Genomic DNA, 27,092 nt, shown 5'->3' with positions numbered 1-27,092 from the left:
AACAGCTAAAACTTAGCCCATTCCCCTATGCTCGGCAGAATTACCTCTCACCACACAGAGGGGGATAAATCAAACTGCAGATCAGAAAACAACTGAATTTCAGCATTCAACCATTCCCAGGCAAAATTCCTCCTCCCTTTTGGGATCTAGAAACATAATACAAGCCTGGCATCCTTTTAGTACAGCTTCCCCACTGGTTATGTTTTAGACTAACCTCTTTTAGGCCTAATGAGATAGTAAATTATGTATTTCCATAGCATTAGGCAACATCTTGCTAAGTGCTGGCTGGGTGCATCACTGCTGGCATCCCTGGTTTGCTCTGTCAGCGCTGTGGCTGCCGCATCTTCAAACAGGATGGCTGAGCTCCGTGGGAGCCCCATTCCTCATTCATCCCCTTTACCCACTGTAACTGGGGGATTAGGAGCTACCTGAAGCGTAACAAATTAAAAGGACTTGCACTTGCAGTTACCGCTATCCCAGGGCTTGCTTGATCCCAGGAAAACCAATTTCCAGTTCCCAGCAGGAGAGGAAGGTGTTGGCCCACGTGTACTGCACCAGCGAGTGCTTATGGCAAGACTTGGTGCCAGGGGAAAAGTCATCACATAATGACCAAAACCTGCCATGCTTTATGTCTCATCTTCCAGCAGTCTCCTTTAGGAAGTGGCATTGGTAGCACAGGTGGTGGAGAGCAAAGTCATAGTCAAGGTTTGCAGGAGAAGAGCTTGTGTTCATGCAGTGTCCCATACCTTGGATGGCTGGACATGCCCTCCCAGAAGTGCTATTGCTGCCCCTTCCATACAAATGACTTGTGTCAGACATCTGTAATTGCTTCAGGCAAAACCAATCAGGTTAACGAGGACCTGCTGCTTAAAGGCTGGCTGCTAACCCAGTTTAATTTGGCTGAAATGGGCTTGGAAGTGCTTTGGTAAGCAGCTCTGGAAGGACCATCATCATCTCCAGCCCAGGGACAGTTGCTTGCTGGCAGAGGAAGGCACAGGGTCTGGAGGAGGGTAAGATTCTTGCAATATGGAGTGGATTTTTGTCTTGTTTGCATTTTATATACTGGAATCCACTGTCTCTTGTTTGCTGGATGTTTTCTGCTGTGTTGGGGGCTCCAGTGGGAAATTGCAGAGCAGTGATTAATTGCTTCTCTGTAGGTGACTCACACAAATACATTTTGAGGCAGAAGTACAGAGGTGGGTACAGACAGCACGCCCAAGGAGGCAGTTGGCATCTTACTGAGACAGGTTTTGTGCCAAAGCCACAGAGGATGGACCAATCTACTTGTGTTGTCATGTTTCTGATTGAGCTGCTCTCCAGATTTGTCCTCAATGGCCTTTATAGATAAGAACATCCACCTTACTGCTTTGCAAGCTCCTGTTTTTACCAGCCACCTCACCGTTTACTCATTTAAATCCTAGATTGTAAAGATTATCTTCAGAGCAGAGATAATCTTGCTGTATCTCATTTGCTCAGCACTGGTTCTAATCGTGCTGTGGTCCCTCATTATAATCCTTAAGTGCGACTTCAGTTAAAAATTTGCGTTAGCGGTTTGCCAAATTATCTTTGCTTTCAGGCCTGCTGTGTTGTGTCTCTCTGAAGTCGCCTGGCCACTTGATTATTCCTGTACCCAGGAAATCCTTTGGGAAGTATAATAAGTAGCTTCAGGCCATAGGTAGCAGAGAGAAATTTAGCATCACCAGGCTGTCCACAAGATCCAGGAGGACTTGAGCTTAATTTCCAAGAAGCAAATTGAAAACCAAACCAAGAACCTGTTTTTTACCCGATGTTTAAAATCAATAGCCTCTGGGTATCCCAGTTAAAGAATCCCTACATATGCCCTATTTTCTCTTAAACCTCTAGTTCCTGCCGCCATGCGCACAAGGTTTGCTGGGCTCTGGGGTAGCTATTTTTCTGAATTTGGTAATTTTATTGAGCTGTTGCTTTCTTGGAGCATCCCCAAACCTCACAAGTGTTGCAAACAGCTGCTGATGTGCAGCGCTGGGTGTGCAGTGCTCCAAACCCTGCCCAGCTGCGGGGCCCGGTTTCCTGGATCCATCAAACCGCTGCAATCAGCCTGGAGGATTTTTAGACCTGCAAATGCCAACGGTGATGGCAGCGGGTGGCTTGAGGCTGGGAAGAATGATTTGCACATCCTTTCCTTGCACTTTTGTAGCCTCTCTGTGCACGAGGGCTTGCTGAAATGATAAGGGTGTACCTGAGTTTTGGGCTGGAGTGCAGTGCTGTTTAATCAATGCTGAACTGTGTATGGTAAGTGATGTTCAGCAGGCAAAATTTTCTTAGCATTAAAGCTTCAAATAAATCCAGCTGGCTCTAGAAACAAGAGGTCTTCTCATATTCTCTTATTTTCTTTCCTAGAAGTACTTTCCCAGTGAAATCTATACCTCTTAGATACTGATTTTTTTTTTTTTTTTTGGAGAAAGTAATGAATGTGTTTACCACTGTACTTACCCCAAAGGAAAACAAAAGGAAAATATGATCAGAATTTCTGCTTCCTATTTTATTTATAACATTTTTTTGGTGCTTAAAGTGCTAAATGACTGGCATCACACTAAGTAGATTTGTATTTGTGTTCAATTTTGATTCACCTGACTGAAAGAGGCAGTTTTGGTTAAAATGACTTTGCTAGCTGGCCATTGATGAACTTACACCCATGAAGGGAGAAACCCTGCAGCAGGTAGCAGTGAAGCCTGGATTCCCTCTTCCTCTATTCTCAGTTAATGCACATCAGGGATGATCAGAAATGGCAAATTCATAATGAGCAATTCTTTTTCCCTGAGGGGTGGAGACTACAGTGTTTAAGGGAGATAATATCAGCTGGAGATGTAGCGGGGCTTGAATGCCTAATTCCTATGAAAAGTCCATGCTTGCATGTGTAGGTCTGGAGTTAATGGAAAGAGGATGATTGTCATGGGATCTGTGCCACGTCCTTGGTGAGGAACCCATTGAAGGCCACATGAAGATGGTGCCTGACCCTTCAGCGGCCACTTGCCTTCACTGCTCCTCAGTTTTCCGTGTTAATGTTCTCCTGACTTGATGTTCTTCCACCTTCTGCTGTTTGCACTTCACTACCTTCTTTGAACCCCTCCCCTTGCTCATACCCACCTTCTTCTCATCCCCAGGCTTTTGGCCAGGCCCGGTTCTCTGCTCCTCTCCTCTCCTTGCTTCTTGGCCTTTTCCTTGACTCCTCATCATCTGATACATCTTTTTAGAAGGGTGTGTTATGACAGGACAAGAGGTGATGGTTTTAAACTAGAAGGGGGAAGATTCAGATTAGACATAATCTCTGAGCATGGTGAGAGCCTGGCCCAGGTTGGCCAGAGAGGTGGTGGATGAACCATCCCTGGAGACATCCCAGGCCAGGCTGGACGGGGCTCTGAGCAACCTGAGCTGGTGAAGATGTCCCTGCTCATGGCAGGGGTGGCACTGGGGGAGCTCTGAAGGTCCCATCAACCCAAACTATTCTTTGATTCTATTATATGATCTCGTACAAATAATTATTTCCAGTTGTATCCATTGTCATCTTTTCACAGACCCTTTCTGCAGATGGGGGAGGCAGTGAAGGTGTAGGTCTCATTTTAGGTAACTAGAGGTGTTATTGACCTCTGCTGTGATCAGTTGTTTCATGGTGGTACTGGTCACTCAGATGAACAGGCATGCAGAGATTTGGGGGTTTCATTACTTGTATTGCATGCTGAAAAGTATAGTCAGCATAAATTGCCAACATTTCTGGATGTCACTGTGTAGTGTCTGGGCTCATGGTCATTAAAACTCTTGTTTGCAGCAGGAAGCTGTATGGAAAATGCTGCCAACATGGTCTTGGGGAGAAATCTGGAACTGGAAAGTTCTCACTTCCTTTGACTGTATTTTCTGCTGTCCCACCTCACAATATATCCAGAAGTGCATGAAAATTATTAAAATTCTGATTACTCATATGAACATTGTAGAAAAGAACAGCTTTGGAATTAAAATTCAGAGAGAAAATGAATCCCATAACAGAGTCTGCATCTATATTCAGGATATGCTAATATGCTGTTCTGTGAGTTCTTTGAATTCTATCAGGAAATCACCTAACAATAAAACCCTAAAAATATACAGAAGAGAAGGCAAGTGAGAAAGTGAGTTGATGGCATTGATAAACTCTCAGCACAGATGTAGACAAACCAGACTGATAGCTTATTCTTTTAGATATTAATCCATTTATGGATACTAATCAATTTATGCCCGGTTTCTTTTTGTTTGCTCTTGCTCGATGTTGGCACAGTGAATGAACACAGTCTCTCTTTGGCTTTTGTTTTTATTGTTTTTTCTTCTTTTTTCTCCCCCAGCTAGATCTCGAAGTTTTGAAAGAATGAGCTCATATAGACAAAGCAGTAGGTTTCTAATTTTATGTGTTCATTATGTTATAGAAAACCAAGTTATTGCTGCTTGATATGCCTTGTTAACAAGGGAAAAAGACCAACTCGCATCCAACTCCAGTTCTCATGTTTAGTAGCATCACTTGGCTGTTTGATAGGCATGACAGGAGCTGGTTATTCCTCACCACAGAGCCGTGTGGTTACAGGAGAAAATGTTTGTAGCACAATAAGTAGTGGCAGTGCCCAATGTATAGGATCGCTGCTCAGTGCCTCATGCAGCTGTCTGAGTCCTGACATTCAAATATCTGTGGGAAATTAAGTCCATTGATTATTATGCACATTAAGAACTTGTGTGTATTGAAGTGTCAGCGCTATTTTCATCAGAGAGGTCTCTGACATTGAATGACAGCCTCTTGTATAATTTTGCTGGCGGTCTTGCCCAAAGAAACTAAGTGTTATCAGGAGAGAAAAAAATGTGCATTGCAGGATACAAAGGTTGCTAATTGGCCAGTTTGATGGGAGGTACTGAAGGCTTTTTGCAGAGCTGAAGTATCTCCAGAAGATTTTCTAAAGTAAAGAACATCAAGTATAATAGCCTTATGCAATATGCAAAGCACCTGATTGAACAGTCCAACTGTTTTTCAGAGATCTTGGGTTCGTTGCACGTCTGTGGGGAAGCACTGCGGGGTCACTGTTAAACTGCTGGGGATTTAGTGTGACCCTTCATGTTTACGGGTTGTTCTTCATATAGGGGTCGAATAATTGAATTATTCAGAGGGGTTGCCCTTTGACACAGTGCGATGAGGACCAGCAGCTCACACTGTGGCACACAGAGAAAATGCATCATCTCCAGCATGTGACAATATATAATATCTTGGGAACCTAGAATTTTTATAGGAAAATTACTGTTTTCACTTTAAAAATAAAGGATTGTGAATGCTGCACAGGCACTTTCATGCTGCCACAGGTACCCTGATCATAATGGGTTCCTGCATTACACTGAGCAAAAAGAAGTTTGCAAGCTCTACTTACAAAACTATAATAATTTAATCTTAAATGTTAATTCTCATTTACCTTTGACAACTCTGTGATGTGACCCAGCTTTTTCTAGAGTAATTTACCTACTTTTCATGTGAAATTGTGGTTTGTATAAGAACTATCACATTTTTGGCATAGGCTCGTGGTAAATCTGGACCTATGTATTCATCTCTCTGGCAACCCAGGTAAGATAAGATTAATTTCCAGCCCTTGCCCATAATTAAAAATCATCCAGGTTCAATTCTCCTTAATGACTGCAATCCATTGTGCTGTGTCTTCACACTGATAAATGATTCAATAACAGGGGTTTGTGTTCCTGGTTGTGCTTCTGTTGCTTGTTCTTCCTGGTGCTTTCCAGCAACCAGAAGAGTCAACAGAGAGGAAAAGTGAAAAGCTTCAGGTCTTTATTTATTAATTGCTCTAAGACCTCAGTGCCATGGGAAACCTTACAATGAGTCTGTTCCTCTGCAGGTTGTCCTGCTGGGCAGGTTCCTCTCCTGCATTTGAATGTGTCTGTCAAACTCCAGGAGTTTTTCTTGTCTCTAGAACTGTGCACATCCAGATGTTGGTTGGTTTTGTGATGGTTGCTGTGAAGATGAGGAGAACCTGTACTGCCTAATACAGGGTTCTATAGGGGCAAATAGTGATATCTAAATCCTGATGGACCATTTATTTCTAATGACTGCAGTGCCCGTGGAAAAGGAAGAAAGATATTGAAGACATATATCTGGATACTCCTAAATTCTATACTCTGTCCTATTTATAAAAGTCATTCTGAGCTTATATGGCACAGAAGGACAATAATATTCCAATATCCAAAAATAAACTGTACCCTGACTAGTCTGCTTGAGACCTGGGGAGTTCTCTGTGTAAAGTGTTTGCATTGTGGAGCAGCACAAAGTGTGTGTGGTCAGCAGCTCTGGAGGCTGCTTTTGTGAATTAAATTATAAACAAACCAACTTTAATACTGGAGAGCTTAAAATATTTTGCTGCCAGTGCTCATGTAGGGCATGGATGCGGAATACCTCACCTTTGTGTGCTGCTGCAGAGGTGCTGAGGGGGAGAAAACAACTTGTTTTCATGGGTTTAGGTCAAGGAGAGACCTTTCTGTAATAAATAAATTCAGTCTGGTCCTCTTAATTCTTTGACTAATTGTGAAGAGATTTGAAATTCTTTATGGAATAAACATTTCCTCAAGACTATGTAGAAATTACTTAAATTTTAATCCAGGTTTAACCACTATCTTAATTCGTGTACCAGGCTGAGGTTTCTTCATAAAAACAATATATACCTGCTTGGTTGTTGTTATGTGATTGGTTACTACTAATATTAACTACTGCCATACTATTGATTGATACTATACTATTGATTGCTGATAGTACTTTGTAATACCTTTATCTATATATTTGCTTTATTAATTATAAGTGTATTTGTTAGTGGCGGGTTTGGTTGTGGTGTTTTTCTTTTTTGGTGGTAATCTGGAATAAAGCAGAGAGATTTATAGTATAGAAGCCTCTGTCCTTGTGTATTAAGGAATCCCATGAACCCAGGGCTGTAATCTCCATACCCCCTCAGACTGGGTAACCCTTTATACTATGGCAGACTCTTTTCTGTGGTTGTATTATTATAATATATGTTATAAAGATGCTGGTATGTCCCTTGCACAGCTTTGTGCCAGGCAGGGAAGGCTGGATAGCTCAGGGTAGTATGTGCAAAAGATCAGTTTCTGGGCAGTTTGGAGCTGACCTCTCTGTTTTTTGTTGTTTGTGGTTTTTATCTATTTATTTATTTTCTTTTTCTATGAGAAATTGTAAGTACATAGCTGCAAGTTGTGTTTTCCTGGAGCCGTGGGCCAAGGAGCGGCGCTTAGACAGCTTTATTTACTACTGCACATGTAACTTGAAGCTTTAGCTGGAAAATCCTCCCACAAATGCTGGGTGAGATTCATGGGTGGATTTTATTCCTGTTCATCGCTAAGTCTTTTTGTCAGTGTTTTCTGTCTGTGTTTGCCAGTGTGTTGAGCTGTACATATTGAAGTGTAGGCTCTCAATGGGAGTTGTGAGTCTCAAACGAGTACGGCTTATTTCCCCATTACGGTGCTTTGTTTTTTCACAAGATGCTGTTTCAGGTCTGTTTTTGAGGCAGCTTGTGAACCACAAGATGTCCTTTTCTATAGAAGCAAACTCTACATGTTAGCGGTTGGAAGATGGTTTGTTTGGCTTAGTTACATGAAGCAGAACAGCTATTTACCGTGGCTACAAAGGACGATGAGTTGCTTTAGGTTAGGTACAGACTGATGCAGCTTATGGCTCCAGACAGTGTTAAACAAGAACCATCAGGAAAGGGTCTAAGAAATAGTTAAAAACACTTTTAAAATTGTCTTTTGTGGACAATTTTGGAGGAAATTGGGAGAGAGTTTGGCTCAAATGTCTTCTGAACTAATCATGTAGAAAAGGGTTTTGAACTGAGGCAGCACTATTAGCTCAGGCAATTCCTCCTGCTGAATTTATTCAGCTTTTACTGACTATCAAAACAAAATGGTGGGTTTTTTTTTAACCTGGAGTAAGTTGCTCTCTGCCCCTCAGTGATTGTTATCATTGGTTTGACTAACAAACCAAAGTAATCAATTATTCTCGCAGCTCTATGTGAAACATGCTTTGCTCTCCTACCCAAATCACTGAAGATTGTTGAAACAGTGATGAAAATAGCATGAGGTCATTTGGACTAAAATGTAACATATGGTAGATAAGCCAGATGAATATCAGGGAAAAAGTATTATTGTTCACATCTAACAGCTGGAGAATTGTGTTATTATATGGTTAGTTACTACCTAAGGGATTCACAAACTCACGGCAGGGATCTCCAATACAAATGGCTCCCCCCGACACCCCAGGACTGTGATTTTTTTTTTTTTTTTTTTTAATTTTTTTTTAGCTCTATGCAATATTAGCAGCCTTGGAGTAGATTGTATCAATCATTGTATAATTGACTTGTGTAATTTCAGCATCACAACGGACACTTTGAGAGGTGTTCATGTGAAAGAGGGTACTGTCGGGAGAAGACTCGATAAAGATTGAGCCCTGCATATAAAGCAAGAGAAAAACTTGACACCATCTGTCCTGTAGGCAACTGGAATTTATAAGCAGCAGATGATGGTTTTCAGAGACCATCCTGAGTCTTAGTCCTATGGTAACCAAGCTTTAGGAGCTAAAGTATGTTGGCCTGTGGTGGAAAATATTATAGTCAAGCTCCATGGCCAGGTCAGGCACTGCTTGCTGAAGAGGAGAAACATCTTGGGACAGAAAAATAGATGAAGGCCATGTATCCCTTGACATAGAGATCCTGGGGTTTGGGATACCAAATCATAGAATCACAGAACGGTTTGAGTTGGGAGGTACCTTAAAGTCCAACCTTCTGCCGTGAGCAAGGATACCTTCCACCAGACCAGGTTGCTCCAAGTCCTGTCCAACCTGGCCTTGAACACTTCCGGGGATGCGGCATCCACAGCTTCTCTGGGCAGCCTGTTCCAGTGCTTACGATGCAAAATGAACTTGGCTCACCGTGGTCCTCTTTTCTTCTTCTTTGCCCTCAGTTACTCTACAGGGAGTCATAATTTGGCGACTTGTGTGTATCCTGTCTGTTCTCCTCCTTTCATGTGTTGGCATTCAGATAAAGAAACAGAGCTGTTGGCATCAATCACCCACTCAACTGTACATGCACTGCTTGAATTTCAGTGCAGATCTGGTATCTTCTACTAGAACAGTTTTAATGAAGGATTCATCTCAGCAAACCATTAGTTAACGCATTAGAAGGCAATAAGGGGATCTGAACTAAGGAGTGTATTTTGTTTGTCTGCAATTTTAATAAAGTAGTCATTTTTTAAATTTAGCATTCTTTTAGGAACTGAAATGTTCTGCAATGAACAGCGTTGTGTTCCAGGATTGCTGTAATGTGTTTTTGCTGGGGATGCACCAACAATTCAGACTCTGCAGGTATGGCTGAAACATCTGATGAGATAAGATCACCAAGGAATAGACACTTATCAACGTGCCTAATGAAAACCCCATCATACTCTCAGAATTAATGAGATACTGAGTGCTCTAATTAATACTAGGCATTTTGTAGAAGTCTTCCGTGTTTTATGAATTTAGCAGCAAGTCCTAGCAGGTGATGATCAGTAGGAATTGCAACGAAAGTGCTGGATGCTCAGAACATATTCAGAGTTGGATTTAGGCATAGCTAGTCTGGATGCTTAACAAGCCATTTATTATACATTATTTCCTTACAACTAGTTATACTTTAAAAGATGAAAGTGTTGGTATGCTTAGCTCATGTAAGTTTGATCTTTCAAATGAATACTTCCATGCACACTGAGAATTTACATGAATCGGAGCACTGAGTTTACTTAAGCAGAAAGTATATACGTAAACATTCTTGTGTGCAAGACACGCACACTCAAATGCCTATTTGCATAGCTAAATGGAGGAGTTAGAGCTTGGAGATACTGCAGATGTTTTTGTATCTGCATTCAACAGATGCATTAGTTTCCATTTCTAAAAAGTAATGATCTATCAAGTAGTGTAAACAAATCTGCTGTGTGTGTATATATATAGATAAAATCTGTTGTGGTTTTCTTTTTTAACAGAAACAATCAAGACCTACTTGGTAAAACTCTTATTAAATTTGAGCCGGTACTGGAGCTCATACTCAAAGATATTCCCACTTCAAATAAATATATTTTGTTGCTAGTAGTTATATGATCTTACCTTTCTTGCTGCCATCTGGCATATGTGGATACATGTATATTTTTCTCTGAGTAGGAATATGTGCTTAGAATGCAGTTTGGCATTTTGGGAAACAAACCACGACCTCTTATGGTGTGTGGGTTTTCAGAGAACTTCAGATGCTTCTTGTGCATCCCCAAACTTCCATTACAGAAATTAATTGCCAATTGTCCAGTTGCCTTTGCAGATTCATTCAGTCTTCAAGATGGTGATGCTTCGCTAGTTAAGGACAACTGACAAATTTGGGCTTCTCAGTACGTAAAAATTAAAGCCTGAGAAACTTTAAGTTCATTGAATCCAGCTCCATGTAGCCTGAAATTCTGACGCCTTTGACAAATGTAGTCTGAGGCTTATACACTGAAGCCAGAAAGCCCTTTTATTTGAAAAGAAACCTCCTTTTTCCCTTTCTCTAATCTGCTTTCACCGTATGTCCTGTTTCCAGCGACTGAGCTGAAAAGAAAACAGCCATTTGTCTGCACCTCAGTATGATGATATAGATGCCTAAGGGCAAGGGATTTTTGAGCTGAATCTTTATTTGGAAGAGATGTCTGAATATAGTCCAGTATTAGCAATCTAAGACTGAGTGAAAGACACTTGCTTTTAGGTGGTGGTGTCTTATTTTCTTGGTTGATGTAAGCTTTTACCTACTGAAAATCTCCTCTCAGTTTTAAAGCTGTGCATCTCGTATTTAGACATCTGGCCTTTCCCAGTAGCATAAAGAGAATTTAGAGATTTGATTCAGCATCTGATTTCCATACCAGGAAACATTTGCTTCTAATTTGGATGCTACCTTAAGAAAGCCTAATATTATTTGTTTTTGAAATTAATCTTTCCATCTAAATAATAAACTGTACACTTGCTCCCTCTTCACTGCTCTTTTAGAAAAATATATATTGGGTGACAAACACATGATTGCATATAGACATGATTGATGAATTGTTGAATGCATGCAGTTTTTCCAGTTGATTCAAAGACACAAGTAGTCCTATCTTTAAGTGTTGCCAAGGCAGAAGCAGACCTGAAAGGAAATCAAATGCAATCGCTATAATACTTCTGTGGCGTGAAAAGTCATCTCAACATTGGCAGTATCGCTTGTCAAAATCATAGATCTGCTTTGTTAGATGTCAACATCGAAAGCTATTTCTTATTTTACAAAGTCATGATGTTGATCTGCTCTTATAATTCCTGCATTTTTAGTAGCACTATTAAAAACTTCTGGTTTGTAGATGACTTTTGCCAAGGCTTGTGACTTTTTTTGAGGGCAGTCTAATTTTGGCATATGGCTTGCAAAACACCTGCTATTGTGGTATTTTGGTAAGTTTTGAAAATCAGAATTTTGAATTGGGCAGTTCCTCATTGGGAAGATCGGAACTGGATATTTTTACACTTTGGCTTGAGTTTGGCTGATTCTGCAGCTCATGTAAACATTGTTCTGTAAAGCCAGGCTTGTCCCCTCACATTGAAACTCATCATTGGTTTGGCTGATGTTATGATACTGTGCTTAGTTGTAATGACTCAATTTTTCTGAAAGATCATTGAAAAATTGTCGGAAGGGGGGAAAAAGATCCACCGAATGGCCTCGGGGTTGTGGGAAATGCATGATAGCAAGAGACCTCTAGAACACAACCTGTGTAGTCCATCAAACAAAAGGAGATTAAGGTGACCTGATCTCTCTTAGTAACTTCCTGGTGAGGATATATTGGCTCCTAAAGTTGTTTTAATAAAGTAAAAAGGGAGAGAAAGAACCAAGAGTTGGGAGCTGAATTGATAAAAATTTGAACATCAATTAGACCAAATTTTTTTATAGATTAGTTTAGTTAACCACCAGAGTAAGTGTTGGCTTCTGTTGATATCTTCCTAGCACTAGTGAAAATCTGTTTTTAAAGTATGCGTTATCCAGAATGTAATTATTTTTTGGTCATGTATAAGCTATTAGGCTCTATTTAACAGCAGACGGATAAAATACAATATGCAGGATTTTGTTAAGGGACTTGGTGGTCATTAGTGTCAGTAAAAGTATGTAATTTATTGAAGGAATTATATTTATGCTGGGTCAGACCTGAGATCTAAATCTCCTTTCCCCTGACAGGCTGAGGGGCACACAAAAAGCCATGAGAAATAGGGAAATAGAATAAATTCTCCATTAGTGTGAGGTGTTATTTTGAACTCAAGTGTTGGACCAGTGCTGGATGGCAAAAGTATGAAGTTTAGCTCTGATGTAATTTTTAAGTATGAGATTTGATGCATGAAACGTTGAAATACAAAAGCTGACAAGTTGCTCCCTCTCTGTGCTTTGGCCTTAGGAAATAGAACCACTTTCAAAGAGGGTTTTAAATTCTCCTGAACTGCTTTCAAGGAGACAGAAGTATAATGCAAGTTAACATCCTTTGCTTTTTCCAGCATGCTACAGCTTTGGAATTTGTCCTACAGCTTCCAAGTCCTAGAACTGACTGACTGCCTTTGCACTTCTGTATTTCATTGGATATGCTCTTAACACACAGCAAAAAACATGACAAGATGTTATTAAGAATCTGATGTGCTCTTTGTTAGAACCATTTTCTCAGAAAAAATATTGTTTCCTCAGATTCAAAGCTTTTAAAAGAACCTTCCAACTCCAATGAAATTTTATTACAATTGAAAAGAAACAGAGGGCACTTTTTGCTTCATTGTATTTGACACAAAGTTATATAAAACACCTCAGAATAATAAGTATCAGGGATAAATCTGAAGTTTTCTAGGTCCCATTACCCCACATAGTTTAATAAGCTTGTTTTGTGGGAATGATGAGCGTGATGAATGCTCTTGGATGATGACCATGAATTGGAGAGTAATGTACAGTCAATGGAAACATGTTTGCTTTGCTGGGGTGGAATTGCAGGTCTGTGGTGGAATTTGGGAGATTTTTACTCCCAGGTTAAGTCAATTGCCAATAACTAAGTATTTCATAGGTGGCAAGGAGACTGGAGAAAGTAATTTCCTTCAATTGTGATGGAGTTTCATTGGTTTGGTATTCAGGAAATATAGGCAGATGTAATCTGATCTGAAGTCTATAGGTGACACCTTTAATGACTTCACTATATAAACTGCAATAAAATCAACTCTATCTTCGTCACATCTCATGTCGTCAATTTTCCCTGAGTTAGCAGGCCTTTGGCTTCTCTCTCTAAAGCAAATTTTCCTAATATTCATCATCCTGTAGTGATCCTTGTGAGTATCCTCTAACCTTTCCACTTTTTCAGTATATTCCTTGGTTTCCAGCTATAAGAATTACATCTGCGTTGGTTGGTATCTCTGTTCTTGTCCTCCATGTCTTCCACCAGCACTTTCCTCCTTGTCCCAATGTCACCCTGGGAGGTCACAACTGAGAAGTCTTGAGTTTCCAGGTGGGTTCTGGTTGTCTTTTACAGTGTTGTTTTGGCTCCTGACAGTAGGAGCCATGTTCTTTGTCCATGGAAGTCCTGTGACTACTCCTGAGCATCACCCCAGTGGCAGGTTCTCTCTGGCCATCTGCCAGGGAACAGACTACCTGAGCTTGTTGGATTATTGGGTATGCTGCTTATAAAGCTTGTTTAGAAACTGGTTATATAGAATTTGTGTAGTGTAAGCAGGTTTGCTCCGCATAACTTCTGCAAATATAAACCTCTGAACTTTAAAAAAGGCCTTGGAGCCCTCAAGCTATAGAAGACAAGGGGAGCTGTGACCCTGGAGATAAGAAAAAAATGCAGAATGGTCTCAAACAGAAGACCGTTTTGGCTGTTGCCAAGAACTTTTCTCCAGGTGTGGGTGCAAAAATCACAACTGAAGGTCAGGACTGTGATTGACAGCCCACCTGATGAAAATCGAGAGATCGGTGAAGAATGGGGAGACCCCAGACTCTAATTTTGTAACTGGCCTCAAGTGAGGCATGGGGGGTGGGAGCTTGGATTGGGGGGATAGAATTGCCCAAGATTTTTTCCACTGGAGGTCCCACTTCAGGAGGCACCAGCTCAAACTGCTCTATGCTGTACCTTGTGAATAAATTATCAATTTTAGAAGAAATTCTGGTATCTCTGCTGTGGGAAACATGGGGAAAAGGCACTTCTCCAGCACATGTCACACCTCATTGCTCCAGGACATGCTGAGAACCAACATGAGCGGGTCCAGAGAGCTGCTGTGTGTTAACCCAACAAAACCCCCGCTGGAGCACTTGGTAGGCGACCTCAGTTGTCTTCCTAATGTTTAGGGTTTTTCAGGGGTGATATTATCACCAAGGGGTTATTGCTGTTCCCATCTCTGTTGCTAAAAGGACTTCGAGAAGGTTTTCTTGGTGCCCTCAGCCTGTGTTGTTGGAGGCTGATGCCCACCTGCAGCAAAGAAACCTGCGGAGCTGCGTGGAAAAACACAAATCAATAGGACTTTAAGAATAAGGTAGTTGTAGGATCAGAGGTTAGAGCCTGCACTGCTGGGGAATGGGTGATATTTAAAGGGTCATCACCCTGCCATTTTACAAAGAGAATCTTGAGCCTTTGGTACAGAAAAGAATGTTATTCCCAGACACCTACTCTATTCCCTCTATTTCTGTTATTTTCTCATGTGTGCTTGTGTGCTGTATTTCAGATTTTTTTGGTTTTTTGTAACTGAAATTGAGACACCAGCAGTTTCGTCTCTAGCAAGCTACATTTTGCATTTGTGGAACAGGCAGGGCAGATCTGTCTGTGTGTTTATCAGGTGTAACTAAACAGATTTTTGTAAAGGATCCAGAACTTGTGTCCCTTCGGCTTCTCCATTAACCTGCTCACCAACAATAAACATCTCTATGTCGTGGAGCTGGTCAGGTGTAAACTAATAGTAGAAACTCAAGCACCTTTTGGCAGGGTTGCTCCACAGGGGCTGGTACAGTACTGCAGAAGCCTTTAAAATGCTATTTTATGCCAGATGAAGATACGTGCTGTTAGCTATAGCCTCTACTTACTGCGGGCATCATTACATAGTGCTCTTTGCATTTATTTCTGAGTGGGCCATATACTTTTCATTTGGAGAATGAAAGCATAGAGTGAAAGATGTTAATGCAGAGTACGAGAAGATATAGGGGAAGAAAAACTCTTGATGGGTGAGGAAAAAAAATGACATCTGCAGATGAACCTTTCATTAAAATGAAACAATCTGTGCAACCCATTTTTTTTGCCTAGATTTCTTTCCAGTCTGGCTTAACTTGCAGTTATCATAAAACTGGAGATGGGCAATTTGGTTTAGTGGTGATTCAAACACCAGCAGAATAGGGACGTGTTTGCCAGTCCACAAACTTCACAGATATTAGGCTGTTCTCGGCAGTACCAGTTTGCTGTATTATTTCTGCTGGAGAGTCACTTTATGAAAAAGCAACAGCTGCTCACTGAAAAGAAAATACTGCTCTTGATACTGTAAGCAAAATGCTGTCTTTTAATCATTAAATGCTGCATACTGTTTACAAAGCAGCATGTCTTATTGACAAAATTGCAATATTATCACCATCACTCTATTCCCTCCAGTATTGAAGTCTTCTCACTTGTACTGGTTTTCCATGCAGGTGAGTCCTTTGACTTCAATGATGATGTCTTTTAAGTAATTAAGGTAGAATTAGAGCCTTCTAATACCATATCCTAATATACTACAGAATCAATACCTCATTGTGGAGCATGCCCTCAATTTGCTTTCCTATAAATCCTCTTGTTGCCAAAAAAAGTATCTTTGCATTGAAACCCCTGAATGATTAATTCACTATTTAAGAAGGAATGAGCAAACTGTAGAGACTCTAGGTAGGGGAGTTAATTAATACAGGTAGCAAAAGCTTCCTGGTGAAATCTATGGGGAATATACTGCATGTGTGGTGTATTTTTGATTTACTGTCAGTACCTCACTGAGGGACCATGAGAATGCATCTTGAGTTAGAGACTTCACGTGCAGCTAAGGTTCTCCTGAAATGCTCTGAAAACCCCAAAGAATATGCCTCGCTCAGGCAGTGATGCTGCATATACCGTATCTCCCTCGTTTGCTCACGGAAAACCCCTCTTTTTTTGGAGCGCTTTTGATCCCCAGTCCTCTGACACTACCCCAGCACATCTGGATTATTGTAGGACACCTCATGTATGCAACATGCAACCTCGTCTCACACTTTTAAAACCCTATTGTGGTGGCTTTAACACCAGGCATTACAATGAAACAATTGCAAAAGTATTTTAATTACGTGCACTGTTGGGGTTCCACATGGGATCCAGGTAAGAGCTGTGTGTTGGTCCAGGGAGGGCCAGCTCCGAGCTGTGCCTATGTATTAATAAATCACTGCAACATTTAGCGTGTCACCAAGAGCAGATTCCTTTAACAATGTAGACACAGCCCTTGTTAGACTGGCCTGGATTATAAATCTTTATTTTTGCTATTGCAGCTGGAAACTCTGTGATGCATCGTGTTTGGTTAAACCATCTTCTGCTCTGCAAAAGGCAATTACGGGCACAGCCTCTTGTCTTTGCAGCTGAATAAGCTAGGGCTTCTGATAGATCTGGGCAAATGAAAGGAACAGCCTTTTTAGTGGAAAATGTCTCAAGAAATATGTGCCCTGTGTGTGCTCAGAGCTGTGCTAACATACTTGTTAGCCTAAAGCTTTCTACAGGGATTCAGCAGATCAACCATCCATCGTTACATCTATGTCAAACTGTCAGAAACAGCTGATTTGTTGAAACTGAAACTTCATGAAGAGATATGCCTTTTTTTTTTCCCCTTCAAAAAAAGTTATTGGGAAAGATTTCCCTGCTCATAGGTGGAATTTTTGAGCAGACGAATAGTCTTAGTGAAGCAGCTGAGCAAAGTGAGTTTCAAGCTCAGTATTGTTGGACCCCACAGCCAGACCTTTGTCTGCTCCTGTTGCGTTGTCGTGCAATGTTGAGTATTGGGGCCAGTTCTGTTTAATATCTTTATTAATTATCTGGATGAGGGGATTGAGTGTACCCTTAGTAAGTCTGCAGATGACACCAAGTTGGGTGGGAGTGTTGACCCGCTCAAGGGTAAAAAGGCAGATGAATGCTCTTCCAGTCCTTGGAACTGCACCGATGTATTGAGATGTGTTAAAAACATACAGTAACAACTTGTGAATGGCTTGTACTTCTGCCAAGTGATTAAACTATCAGGGAGACCTCACTGGGGCAACTATGGGTTGTTTATCCTTCTTGGCATTGAGTAAAACATGATGTTGGCTGCTTGATTTGCCACCTATGAATCTCTGCTTGCCCCAAGCCCTTGTGCTTTGGTTGGGGTTTGGTGCTTAGAGAAGGATTTTTTAAATGTGATCCTTCTTGGGGCAAACTCTTTGGCTTTGTTCTCATCCCTCTGAGATTTCCAATCCCTTTTGATATCTATCTGTGATGGATGATGCAACAAAAGAAGACTCATTAAATCCCTAAAAATTTAATATGCAAACAGTTTTCCAGAGGAGGGTGAAAAGAAAAAAATATATGATAGGCAAGGCATTAAAACAAATGGCCAGCAATTACAGATTCACTTGTTATTCTCTGCAACCATGAATCCAGAAGGTCTGAACATGCTTTTAAATAGAATATCTGGTCCAGGAAATCTCTTCTAAATCCCTTCAGATTACAGGTTATGATGGTGACTGATCATTCTGAATGGAAATGCCAATTTTTGCAAGTCCAGGACTTGTTGTTCAGATTTCCTGCTATAACTAAGAGACACGTGTGAAAGATTTACTGCCTCTTCTTTATATATATATGTGTGTGTATGTGTGTGTATATTTAAGATTTGATTATTGTGAGGTTACCAAGGGTTTCAGAGAGAAAATGTGAACTATTGTTTCCAAATACTGCCAGCCACCCATACTTACCTGCAGGTAGCTTTTTATTTAGTTCATCTATTTGCTTATGTATTATTTTCACAAAACATGAGGGGTTTTTGACCCGGGGCTGAAACTTCCAATTTAGCAGTGTATCAACATGCGTTAAAATGTACAGGGGAAAAGAGCAGGTTGTTTTGAGGGCTAATTAAGTGTGCCTTTCTCTCGTTCTTGGTTATGGATTTGCATGCTGGTTGTGCCTTGAGCTTATAACTGATGCATATGCAACAAAAACAATTCCTATGCTAAAACTTGGCCATTCAGGGGAGGTGGTGTCCCGGGCATTGCTGTCTGTTCTGGAGGAATTTTGGTGGCTTCTTGGCATATTTGTACCTCTTGGCTTGTGGGTTTTGTGAGAGTGGCCTGGCTTGGTCTGGTGGGAAGGATAAGTCTTGAGCAAAAAAGAAGGGTGAGATCCAGTGGAGATCACTGAGCCAAGAAGGGATTCAGCCTCCACAGTGCCTTGTTAAGATCCCCCTTCCACACCGTTAATTTATTTGGTGTCTTATCTGGCTTTTTAAGAAAAATTCCTAGTGTTCCTATGAATATCCAGTTGCTAGGGATCTTTCGTTTTAATTTCAGCATGACTTGCCTACACAAGTCAAAGCCAGTCCATGCCATCCTTCATGTCACAGAAGCTTTGGTGCAAACACACTGAATTTGTCCTGTGGTTCACCGTGATACCTGTAAGCAGGTGCTTCCATGGATCAGTCCGGTTTGCTGCACTGGTGGCAGTAAAAATGTTGGTGCCACATCCATGCAGACTGATTGGCAGCCAACTTCTGGGGGTTAGTCCAGATACTTTTGTAGCATTAGGCCATAAATTTCATAGATCCCCAAAGTGGTCTTCAAAACAGGTGGGAAATGACTTTCTGAGGCTCTGATAGTGCAAGATTTTTGGGGAGAATGTGTTGATAGTCACTGAGATTTAGAGAGAGAAGGCCAAGAACAGAGCCCCAAGATAGCTTGGTGTTGTGTCAGCATCGCTTGGTCAATCAGTGTTGTTGGAAAGCCTGTGAAAGGAGAGAAGAATGTAACACGGCTTCAAAATCCTTTTTTCTCACTGATGCAATGCAGCTAGGCTGCCTTTTGATGTGCTTTTGTGCTATGGTGATGATGCTTCTGAAAGTCGCCCATCTCACCATCAAGGAAAAGCAAACTGGTGGGAACACTGGTAGGGTCAGCACAAGGGCTTGAACTTTAAGTTGTATATAAATTTAATTGCAATTCTCTAAAACAGCCTGAGCTCTTTATTTGCCCAGCCCTAGTCATCTGGCACTTAGCAATTCTGCTAAAAGGGGGAATGTGGTGCCCGTGGTAGCACTTGGTGCGTTATCAATCTCTGCGTGCCAAAATGACACATCTTTATTTTAGGCTGGCTCTGCAGTCTCTCCCAATGAAATAATCACAGCACTTCTAATATAGTCATTTGATGCTGCGATATCATTTCTACAAGTGCGTGAAGGCAATACTTCAAGAAAAAAAAAAATAAAATGAGTGTGGTTCCCTCGTGTTCAGACTACATGAAGTATATCTGCTATTTAATTTATTGAGTACTCAAGGGCACCTGGCAGGATAGATGTTCCAGTCCCAGCCATCTGAAATAACAAGCCAGGAGAAGTCTCTGCTACTGATATGAAGTGTCAGGAAAGAAGAAAAGCCTGCAGGAAAGAGCTTTACTGAATTTAGGCAACATGCCAGAGTTTAACCCTACAGAGAATCTTAATTTGATTTTTAATCAACCGTTCTTGCAGCAAGTTAGGAAGGAGGGTTTTGGAGGAGACTGAACCCTGGTGATTACGTGGGAGAGGAGGACAGGGCTGCCCTCAAACAGAATCTGTGCTTTTGGGGTGGAAGCAAAATATATGTTCAGCACTTTAGCATATAGATGCCAAGAAATCAAAGCGGGAGGAGGATGTTTAGCATGAATGCAAAAATAATCCATGCAAGAGAAGAGTATGGGGTGAGAGATTGTTGTCAGTGGTGAAAAATCAGGGAGGTGTGATTTCTAAATCAGGGTGAGCTCCTCAGCAGAAGCAGCCTGGAAAGACATGGGAGGCTAAGAGAGGGATGGAGCCAAGAAGCTGCAGCTCCCGCAAGAGCACATCTCCTTCGGAAGGTGCCAAAATGCAGAGAAAGCTTGGAGTGAAACGCAGGGTGAAATGATGGCTTGCAGATGGCAGAGAAGGATGCACAATATCCAGAGTCAGATCACAGGAGGAGATGAGAACTTACAAGCAGTGAAAGAAGAGGATGTATAAGGAAATGGAGCATTTTCAAACCCTTGGCTACCTCTAAACGTTTTATCAGCTGTGCATGAAGGCAAAACACCGGCAGCAAATGGCAGTAAGTTCAGGCATGGATTGTAGGTGCTGATTTAGAGACATTTTAAGAGGGAGTGTTACAGCGGATGGAATGACGGCTCTGGGGCTCTTGTTTTGAGAACTGAAACCAAATCAGTGAAGTATCCAGCTCCTTTCTGCCATGAAAGGTGGTGCTGGGGTGGATGCTTTATACCACCCCATCACATCAGGAACTACGGCACCTTTTTTTTACCTCCTTTCAGATATCTTCATTTCAAATGTTTTTGGTTTTATACCTGGCGATAATAGCAGCCGCAATTCATCTGAGCTGCGCTTGCAACATGACTTAAGGGAAGCATCAGGAAGCTGTTGTGGGACTGGGGGAAACTCAGGCTCAAGTGAGGTGTATTTCTAAATCTGGCATCCTCAGGTGTTTTTTAAACAGGGATTTGTCACCTTTGACCCTTCTCCTCTGGCCTCATTCCAGTAACATATGTTCCAAAATTGCCCCGGGACCATTTTTTGGTTTTCTACCTCATTCCATCCTGCATTGCTCTGTTAGCCTCACCTTCAGGCCCCTCAAATCTGTAATACTAAACACAAACTCTTTTAGGAACTTATCTTTCTTCCAGCATAAGCACTTATGAACTGGAAGATGTGAACTTGAAAATCATGATGGATTTGATGGCTTGTTGTAATGTTTTACTTTTCTTTTTTTCCTAAACCAGCAACTTTTTGCTTTTTCTCATGTTATTTTTCATGCTGATGGGGAAGAGGGGAAATATGTAAAGTGATTCAGACAATGAATTTGTCCAAGTACTATTGGTTGCTGCATGCTGAATTCAAAATTCGATGTGCAAACTTATTCTCCCTTGGCAAGCTGAAATCAGACACTGAGCAGAAAGTCAAGGAATTTTAAATTATAAGTAAAATACAAAACCAAGTAAATGCTCAGTTGTTTAAGGATATCACTGGGACTCAGCATCTCACCTATTTTTGTGACCTTCAAGACAGTGGCTGCCTGAACTTTAAGCTGAAGGGTTGAGAAAGAAACTTCAAAAAACTGCTGGTGAGAGTCCTCTTGTTTGCACATTTCTGTTCACTTCTGTACTCAAAAGGCCACTGCATTATTGGAAAAGACTTTGAAGCTGGCTTGTTCTTCTACCATGAGTATGCGTGGAAGTGCACAGCATGGGACTGATGTAGCTAAGCTCTCCAGGAGCTCATTTAAGGATGTGCCAGACAACTAAATTCACAGCTGGAGCCTGCATTGAGCAGGAAAGTCCCACGTTAGTGTAGAAATATTCTGTCCTGTTTTTCACACAAAGACAAGCATAAGCCAGATCTGTTGCGTTCTTCACCCTTTACTCCTCCAGCCTTTCCCTCCCTGGTGCTGCTTTGATTTCCTTTTCATCCTTTCACTATCAGCTGTTGGGTCTCCTTGGGTTGTTAGTGGTCTAATAAATTATTATGTCTGTGATGAATGGTTAACAGGAAATCAAATTGATCGGATGTGTAAAGTACAATGGCAGAAGGGTGTTTTTCAAAGCACAGCCAGACACTGGAGTAGGAAGTAAATAGTTGGTGGTCCGGCCTGATGGGTCCACGGGGGATGAAATAGTTTGGATTGTGATGTAGTTGGGATTGCAAAGGGGCACTGGAAGGAGACCAGGAATGGGAGCTGGTTCAGCTACTAGGCAAAGCTATGTGGGTTTTGTTGGGGACACCCAAGGAGCTGCTAATGGGTAACTGGCAGCATGGAGACTATTCTTCCCTTGCTTGAAAATGGGGAGCAGAGAGATGAAAAATGGGGAGGGAAAGTGCATCAATTTGACTGCAGCAGAGCTCTGGAGTAATAAATGAAAAATGTGCACTGACCTGGTTAGGGGGTTGTTTACTGCATGAATGCATGGAGTTTGCTTAATAGGGAGCTGCAGGGGGAAAACCTTGAACAATGAGGAAGGGAAAATAATGACTGAGAAAATTCCTATCTTCATTAAAACTGGAAGCTTTTTAAGAGGCAATGTCAGGAGAAGAAAACTTGCAGGCATGGTTAATTTGAAAAGAGAGGAGGATGTTGCATAGTCGAGAGGGAGCAGTAAACAACAGCATCCCTTTTTCCACTGCCCTTTTTCCTCCTGATGGAGCCACTGGCATGGACAGAACCTGTGCAAGGGGGGGTACTTACAGACTGGGACCTTGCACCGTGTTTCATAGGATCATAAAATGGTTTGGGTTGGAATGGACTTTCAAAGCTCCCTCAGTGCCCCCCCTGCCATGAGCAGGGACATCTTCACCAGCTCAGGTTGCTCAGAGCCCCGTCCAGCCTGGCCTGGGATGTCTCCAGGGATGGTTCATCCACCACCTCTCTGGGCAACCTGGGACAGGGTTTTACTGGTTTGCAGGAGTCTTTTATGTTGATCTACAAATATCTGACAGACGTTTGGCTGAGGTTTCCTCTGGAAACTGGCCAGAACTACTCCTCAGGGATGGTTAGATTTGCAAAACTGGAAGGATTTGGGAAAATCTGCAAGAACAAAAGACTTGAGAGAAATTTCATCTCAGAAGGGGTAAAGACTTGAGTCCTGTCACCTCCTGGTGGGGGATGATTCAAAAGAACAGGAGAGGGTCAGCAGTGGAGGAGAGTTTGGGAAGTAGCTTCTATTCTCTTTTTCTCCCTGGGAGAGGAGGAACAATAAAATTGGAGAAGAAACAAGAAATTCAGACATGAAAATTCAGATGCTGTTGGGAGTAGATTATGCAAGAGGAAACTATAGGGACATAATTATCTCGGATACCTAATTAATGAGATGGAAGGGTCTGTGCAGGCCTGCAGCTGTCTTGGTGCAGGAAGGAAAGGCTTGGAGGAAGGGGGGATTTCTGTGCAGTCCTGTTGCTTTGGTGTAAGTAGAGCCTGTGGATATTTTGAGTGGTGGGTGGGAATTAGCAGACCTGGGAAGGTCAAGTGGTTGGGATAAGTTTTGTGGGTATATATAAGGAAGAGTTGGTGGTCTGAAGCAGGACTGGGTGTCCTGGGACAATCATGGATGGATGGGACATCTGGGAGGTAGGTGGCAGTGGCTTGAGAATGGGTGAATTCTGACTCTTTGCTTGTGGGTCAGCTCAACCATGTTCAGCCCATGACCAACAGACAGGTTGGAGTATTGCAGTGGCTCCTCCTTCCCTCAAAAAACTGCATAATCTGCTTTTCTGTAGCGATACCTCCTGCTTCCACCATCTGATTCCAACAAGAGCCTTTCCTTCTCTCCAGATCTGGCCCTCTTTTTTTTTGATGGGGACATTAATAAATAATTTGCTGTAACATAAAGAGATGTGGGTTGTGGAAGCAAGAGAATGATTTGTGGGGTTTTTTTTGTGTTTGATGGTGTGGTGCCTTTCAAAGTAAAGCTGGAGTCTTCATCTGTATTAGATTGTGATGATTAAGGCTTTTTGTCTGAGTACCTTTGTGGTGAACCTCTGTGATTGAAGTGAAAATCATTAACTGGGGCTTTGCAAGTGTTTTTTTAAGACTTCAGGAGCCCTGACTGTACTGGGGGAGGGAAAAAGGGAGAAAACACCCTGGCTTGTCTTTTCTGCTGCACTAAGAAGCTTCCATTAACATGAACGTGTCAAACAGGCAGTGCACAGCTATTGCAGCTCTAAGTAAGTGTAGGCAGATGTGCAATTAAATCAGAGTTTAACAAGTAATCATGTGTCAGCAGAGCCTTCGTCGTTGCCCGTGTGTGAATGTGAAGTTTGCAGCAGAAAGAGGCGATTTCCCGTGGTGTAAAATTGCAATGAGCAAGAATTGCGCTATGTGAAATTACCCAGATTTCTTGTGATCCGAAGGGACGCATGCAAATGGTTTGACAGCTCGGGTGCTGGGTGGCAGCTCATTGAGCTGCAGAAATTTGACAGCATTTCATCCCCCTGAAGCAGGAAGAGCTTTGGAGTCTGGAGGGCTTCTGATGCACTTGCAGGTCACAGTGTATAGAGCATCGTTTGGGCTTTGCAGGGCTGTGAAGCAAAGCAACATTTGAGTTTGCTGAATGCAATGCAACTTCAGGGCCATCAGTGATTCTTCATGTGCTCCTGCTGGGTGGCCACTGCCCCGTGTTGTGACTTTCATGAGTTACAGGACACCGGCTCAGGTGGCAGTGCCATACTGTGTGCTTGTGCATCTGTTAATGGGGCTTGGGGCAAGTCCAGGTCCCCCTGCAATGGATGCTGCTGCTTGTATTGACATGCAGGTGTTTGGGAATGAGCTGCAAGTGACTCCATCCCACTGCAGAATCACAGAACAATCAGGTTGGACAGGATCTCAAGGATCATCTGGTCCAACCTTTCTTGGCAAAGCACAGTCTAGACAAGCTGGCCCAGCACCCTGAGCAGCTGCATCTTAAAAATGGCCAATGCTGGGGAATCCACCACTTTCCTGGGGAGATTATTCCAATGGCTGATTGTTTTCACGGGGAAAAATTTCCCTCTGTGTCTCATCGGAATCTCCCCAGGAGTAACTTGTACCCATTGCCCCTCATCTTCTCCTTGTGACTCCTGGTAAAAAGGGAGTCTTCATCTTCTTTGTAACCACCCTTCAAATACTGGAACACGGTGATGAGGTCTCCCCAGCCTCGCTGGCCCCTCTTTGCCTTCTCACTTGCAAGCACTGAAATGATATGGTAATTGTCCCTGTGTTAGAAAGGCTGAAGCGCAGATGTTGTTGTTGCTATGAAATCAGTTTGTTGATGGAAAAAGGAGTGTGTGGCTGCATGTTGTGACTAGGCCTGGTAATAGGGTGTGATTATTTCTTGCATCAACAGAATTGCTTAATGAAAGAGCCTGCAAAATGACTGCTAAAACGTTTGGTGCAAGGAGGCAGCAGCAGTTATGAAAATGTGGTAACCTGGGGAGGGAGGTTGAGGCAGAGACAGAATTGTCATGGAAAGGGTGGCAATGGGGATATTGTTGTCCTGGATGTGAGGGGAAAATTCATTTATCTGAGGCTGTGTGAAGGGAATGGTGTTGCACTTCTACTTGTCTTGCATTGTTTGCTCCCTGTTCCCACCTGCCAGTCTGTGCAAGGCCTCAGCGTGACCACCGTGGGGTTGGCAGCTCTGTACATTGTGTTTAGCATGGACCTTGCAACTGGGCTTGTATGGCTGAGCTTCAGCTGTGAAAATATTCGGTTCGGGATGATTTTGTACATGCAGCCCTTTGGGACATTGGGCATCCATCATCAGCCTGGGAAGATGTAAGAAGTGAGAGTCTAAACAGTGCATGGCTGAGATTTATCTTGTGGTACACAACTCCTGTCTGTTATGGTGAAGGTGGGTTTAGAGCCAGCAGAGATGATGATGTGAACTGTAACCACGAGTTTGATTTCACTTAAGTTTCATGATATTGATAATATGCAATTGTGTCTGGACTTCACTTCCTTTGGTATAGGCTGGTAGTTCTCTGTTGTGTCCAGGAACGCAAACTGTTCACTTATTTAAAGACTCTAATCACGGCTGTGGTTGGGTTTTGGTTTGTTTTTTTTCTTTAATTTATTTTGCTTTCCTGCATGGTTTGTTTCTACAGTTTTAAAAATGCTTTCACCAGCTAAACTTAAATGCTGGTGGCTCCCCTATTGAAATGAAAAGAGACTGCAAAGGTATTCTTATGATTTGTCTTGATGCTAAGCTGGAGAAGAGGTGCACACTGCCTGCAGCAGAGGATGATAACAAGGGATGGGTGATTCCTTGTTGCTGTTAGGATTACTCAGCCACTCAGTTTAAACCAGCTCCCAGTTAGACCAGTGCAGGAAGCTCCTGAGTAGTTGCTGGGAATGGAGATGTTGATAAATATCTTGTGGAAATGTCTCTTCTTGTCAGTCCCTTGTCTTTGTGTTCCCTGCTTTCATCCCTCCAGGGATAAAAGCCTGGGGTTCTCCTGAATTCAGTTATAATTCAAAAACAAGGCAGAGTTCGAAAAAAGGTCTTCAGTCTGTGCCACTGTGTTGCTGCTGGGCTGATCCTGGCTCTGCTGACGTCATTCCTCCCAGCCTGACGTCATTCCTCCCAGCCTGATGTCAGCAACGAAAAGTCAGTGCTCAGGTTCTCCATGGGGGAGCAGCCAGGGAGTGACTCATCCCTTCTTTTTATATATTTAAATATATACACACATGTCCCCACAAGGTGCCTGCAGGCAGTGACTCACTTCACCTCTCCATCTTCATCTTCATCAATGTGTCAGCTCTGAGCTGCTCAGCAGAGGCATCTGAGCTATGTGTTGTGCTGAAGCAAGGAGGAGGATCGCGCTGTCTTGATTCTTCCCTTCTCTGCTGTCTCTATGCTCTTCTGCCCTGTCCCAGGTGGACTGGATCTTGTCAGGACCAACCCAGCTCATTTGGGGGTTGTACAATGTAGAATAGTTAGATAACAGAAGGCTACGCAGTTCAGGGGATCCTGGATGTTGTCCCTTTGACCCAGGTCAGACTGGTGATAAAGGTAAAAGCAAAATTTTGCTTTTACCATTTTAGGTCTAATCAGCATTCCCATGTTTCTTAAGAAAAAAAGCAAATGCATTGAATTTAATGCGAAGGAGGTAATTGTTGTTTTTGGGACGGAGGAAGATTTTCCACTGCGGAAAGGAAACAGCAGGACTTGTAACTTCTGGACTCAAAGGTATCTTCTGGACTCAAAGGCAACAAACACTCTGCATTCCTTGCTGATGTGAGCCCCTTAAAATC

At 42.2% G+C, this 27,092-nt stretch overlaps 1 long non-coding RNA gene across 2 annotated transcripts in view; it reads left to right on the top strand.

The window, feature by feature from the left end:
* The first annotated feature begins 906 nt into the window (after window positions 1-906).
* Window positions 907-27,092, top strand: part of LOC110363832 (uncharacterized) — a 45,208-nt gene continuing 19,022 nt past the window's right edge. For both annotated transcript variants that reach the window (XR_010472666.1, XR_002422167.2), the window contains exon 1: window positions 907-1,010. This is a non-coding gene — a long non-coding RNA (uncharacterized LOC110363832). The remainder of the gene's footprint in view (window positions 1,011-27,092) is intronic.

The sequence above is a fragment of the Columba livia genome, chromosome 5, assembly GCF_036013475.1.
Source record: "Columba livia isolate bColLiv1 breed racing homer chromosome 5, bColLiv1.pat.W.v2, whole genome shotgun sequence".
NCBI classification, from domain to species: domain Eukaryota; kingdom Metazoa; phylum Chordata; class Aves; order Columbiformes; family Columbidae; genus Columba; species Columba livia.
Note: the sequence above shows the minus strand (reverse complement) of the source record. Positions and strands in the feature narration are given on the sequence as shown.